This window comes from Alnus glutinosa, chromosome 3, assembly GCF_958979055.1.
Source record: "Alnus glutinosa chromosome 3, dhAlnGlut1.1, whole genome shotgun sequence".
In the NCBI taxonomy this organism is placed as follows: Eukaryota; Viridiplantae; Streptophyta; class Magnoliopsida; order Fagales; family Betulaceae; genus Alnus; species Alnus glutinosa.
The window spans coordinates 7,624,566-7,629,222 of NC_084888.1; the positions used below are offsets into that span (position 1 = coordinate 7,624,566).

The 4,657-nt window shown below is 38.3% G+C and overlaps 1 pseudogene; it reads left to right on the forward strand.

Moving 5' to 3' along the window:
* The first annotated feature begins 798 nt into the window (after window positions 1-798).
* Window positions 799-4,313, forward strand: LOC133864334 (cyclic nucleotide-gated ion channel 1-like; annotated as a pseudogene).
* The last annotated feature ends 344 nt before the right edge of the window (window positions 4,314-4,657 follow it).

The window sequence follows — 4,657 nt, forward strand, 5'->3', positions numbered from 1 at the left end:
TTTCTCATACCAAAATCATACCAAGCCTAAAAGAAAATTTACACAAATTTTGATAACAAAGTGAAACATTTTGAAGAACTATTTAAAAGTAAAACCACTGAGTCAGCAAATTCCAAAGGTATTCACTATAGAAGACTTGTCTTATAGATTGATCTTACAAAATCTGTAACTCCCAAAACTTAATTTGTATCGTCAACAAACGATTCATTCACTTCCCACTGCAGTGGGTCGACTAGAACTTCTAGCCTTTTTCTACTGTCATCATTTTCACGAATGAACCTTTTTTGCTACAGTCCAGAGGTTTGATGGCTAAAGGTTTTTATGTGGTATGATTGATGAAAATCAAGGAAAAGAAATAAACTGTTTAAGGCTCAAAGATGTTTAAGAAAAACATGTGCTTCTTATATGCTCAAAGCAGGTTTACTGACTCAATTGGAGAAAATTCCTCCAACTTAGTTTGGAAGAAATTTTTGTCAATTTGGGAACATAAAATCTAACAGCTGATGTGTTGCCTTGTCATTGACCTTTCCAATTAGTTATTCACATTAACATAGCTTCTGACAATTTCTAACTTTCTTTATATTCTACTTACCATATTTATACTTTCATCCAGGTTTAAAGAGTGGAGTTCAGAGAGATCTTCGAGTTCTGAGCAGCAATATTCCTGCAGTGACGGACTATATCCAAGAAATACAAGATTAACAGTTGGCAGAATTTTGAAGAGTTTTTGGAGAGGGTTTGAGAGGGCTTTGAAGAGAATTAAATGTTCAAAACAAAAATCAACGAGCACCCATTCTGTAGGTGAACGGCCAAGAAAAGACTCAGGTCCTAGGAAGACAATTTTGGATCCACAGGGTCAATTCCTTCAAACGTGGAACAAATTTTTTGTGCTCTCTTGTGTGGCATCAGTGGCCCTAGACCCCTTCTTCTTTTACATTCCAATTATGAAGATTGATGGGGAGAACTTGTGCTTCGGTTTGGACAATAGAGTGGCGATCTATGCTTGCGTTTTTCGTACACTCATAGATGCCTTTTATGCACTTCATATAATCTTTCAATTCCGTACTGGGTTTATTGCCCCTTCTTCTCGAGTGTTTGGAAGGGGTGAGTTGAATGTAGATCCTAAGGCTATAGCTAAAAGATACTTGTTCTCCTACTTCATCATTGACATTCTATCAATTCTTCCACTTCCACAGGTATGCATGCATGCTCCTTTTGCATTCATTAAAGCATTCATTCACTTAAGACCCCATGTAGTCAAATGTTGACAATCCAATAAAAAGAAACTTGCTTCTGCTTACTTTGTTCAGGTGCTAGTATTTATCATCAAGCCCATAATGAAAACCAAGGTTCCATCAGTCATGAAGGAGATGTTGAAGGCCATAGTCTTCTCCCAGTATGTGCCAAGACTTATGCGGATCTATCCACTATATATAGAAGTAACAAGGACCTCTGGCATACTGACTGAGATAGCATGGGTTGGAGCTGCTTATAATCTTTCTCTCTACATGCTAGCCAGTCACGTAAGTTGATTGTTCTTTAAATTCTTAACCTAGTTTTCCAAGATTTTTCGACCACTAACAAAATGTGACATATTATACCAGGTAGTTGGAGCATTTTGGTACTTGTTTGCGATAGAACGAGAGGAGAATTGCTGGCACAAAATGTGTAAGGCAAATGATTCAGCCTAGGAATTTCTACTGCGGAAATAACCATCCCAAGGCCTCTAAAAAAAGCCTTTATGAAGCTTGCCCTTTTATCGACCCTGATAACATTACAGATCCAAATGTCTTCGACTTTGGAATATTTACTGATGCTCTGAGCTTTGGAGTGGTGGAGTCAAGAGATTTTTCGAAGAAATTCTTTTACTGCTTTTGGTGGGGTCTGCGTAATCTTAGGTTAGCAATATATAAACTACATATTCTTACTCAGTTGTCTGCCGTCAAACATTCTCATTGAAATTATGTTATCTAACTTCCAAGCTAAGCTTTCCAACTTATAGCAATATTGACCACATTGTGAGTTAAACTTTGGAGCTAAGGCATTTTTAACTCGTACGTTTCCTTTTTTCTCAGTTCTCTTGGCCAAAACCTGAAAACAAGCACTTTTGTTGGGGAGATATTCTTTGCTATTGCCATATCCATCGCTGGGTTGGTTTTATTTGCATTTCTTATCGGCAATATGCAGGTAATAATATGATCCTTAGCTTTTAAGCCAGTTGGTGAATTAACATAGTATTAGAATAGAATAGAAGTCTTGAACTCGAACTTTGACTTAGCAATTTATTCCTATTTTTACAAGTTAGTCTCACTTGTTGAACTTTTACGACAACTATACGTCAATCAATTTATCTTTGGTGTATTTATTCCGACGGTTTTTCTGTTTTATTTTCACCTGCCAACTGCCATATCTTCAACAGAAACATGATATTTATCTGTTCTAACCAATTATATCCACTCTTAACTCCAACCAGAAACCTTTTTGCAGAACCCTCGTACTCCTAGATTTTACGAACTAAGTTGCTATATTATGTAATTTTTTGTGCTGTTACAGAAATATCTGCAATCCACAACAGTGAGAGTAGAAGAAATGAGAGTGAAAAGGACTGATGCAGAACAATGGATGTCCCACCGTATGCTCCCTAAGAACTTAAGGGATCGGATTAGACGATATGAACAGTACAAATGGCAAGAAAACAGAGGTGTGGAGGAAGAGAATCTTGTTCGTAACCTTCCTAAGGATCTCAGGAGGGACATAAAGCGCCACCTCTGCTTGGGCCTTGTTAAGAGAGTCAGTATTTTCCTCTACCTCCTTCTTCTTTTTTTATGAATTAGATTTTTATTAACACCCAAATACAATGCCAACACTCCAGCAAAAAGTTGAAACACGATGATACTTGCCAACAGTATCAATCAAAAAACCCCAGCCAACTTACAAACACAAAAACGCTCAAAGAATAAACCCTGCAACACCTGAAAAGTCTCTAAAACAGACACCAAACAACCCTCCACAAAAACTAACAACTTCTGCAGAAACAAAAGCAGAAAAACTAGAAGAAACAAAACTCAGCAATTAGACAATTTCTTCCTTAATAATCCAATTCTGGCAAAGATCTGTATTCTCTTGGCTTCTCTTGATCCACCTCTTCCCAACACTCTGGTACGAACTTCCCACAAAATATTCTGAAATATCTGCTCCTCTGTTTTCGGGCGTGAAGCCCATACTTTAACTCATTTCTGTTTCTCCACACATTATACTGTTGCACAAAGCATCAATCTACACACATTAGTTTCCTTTTTGTCAAACTTTTAGCGATGGTATTCATCAAGTCAATTTGATGTTTTAGGTGCCACTGTTTGAAAAAATGGACGGCCAACTGCTGGATGCACTGTGTGATCGTCTCAAGCCAGTACTTTACACAGAGAAAAGCTACATCGTTCGCGAGGGGGATCCCGTGGACGAGATGCTCTTTGTCATGCGAGGAAACCTAGCCACCATGACTACTAACGGTGGACGAACTGGTTTCTTCAACAATGCTTTCTTGAAAGCTGGCGACTTCTGTGGAGAAGAGCTTCTTACTTGGGCCTTGGATCCCCACTCCTCTACCAATCTCCCCATCTCAACTAGAACAGTGGAAGCTCTAGTAGAGGTTGAAGCCTTCGCTCTAATGGCCGAGGACTTGAAGTTTGTCGCCTCTCAGTTTCGGCGTCTTCATAGCAAGCAGCTCCAGCACGCTTTCAGGCAAGGCTTTTAAACCATGCTCATCAACTTTTTGGATATTTCTCGTCATGGCTGTCTGAGCAAAGCGAGGCTACACAAACAAAAAACTTTGTTAGAATATAAATTAAATGATTAAATTTACCATTTCTTATCAGTTTATGCTTTTGAGACAAGTGAATGATCCTTCGTAATGTAAATGTGCAATGATGAATTTCAGGTTCTACTCTCAACAATGGAAGACGTGGGCTGCCTGTTTTATCCAGGCAGCTTGGCACCGGTACTGTAGGAGAAAGCTTGATAAGTCTCTTCGTGAAGCAGAAGAAAGACTGCAAGATGCTTTGGCAAATGAAGGTGGAACCTTGCAAACGGCACCAAGTCTTGGTGCAACTATTTATGCATCAAAGTTTGCTGCCAATGCACTTCAAGCCTTGCGACAAAAGGACGCACCGAGCCCTAGAGTGCCACAAAGATTGCTACCATTGCTGCCTCAGAAGCCTGCTGAGCCCAATTTCGCTGCTGAAGATCGTTAATTAAGAGTGCTGTTTCAAGTGATTATCAAGTGAGGCCTTTTTATTTATTTATTTTCTCTGCATTCAAGGCTCATACGCAACAGGTTTTTGTATATATATATATATAGCATGTGTAACCCAGAACTGTGGTGGCCGAAGATTTTAACATAAACCAAAAATAAAAAAATAAAAGATTGTAACCCACACTTTTTTCTCCTCTAAACTACCTCTACCTTGTAATTGAAAAAAATAAAAAAAAAAAAAAAAAAAATTCCCTTTACGCAGTTCCCCCTTGCTTCATTAATGGCTTTCACAATCCAACTTTTCTTTCCAATCCTCGTGGCATTGGTCCCGTTTGGTAACCGTTGTTGAGAGAAAATTTTTTGTTTAATAGAAATATTTTTTTTTTTTTTTTCATTTCCATTATT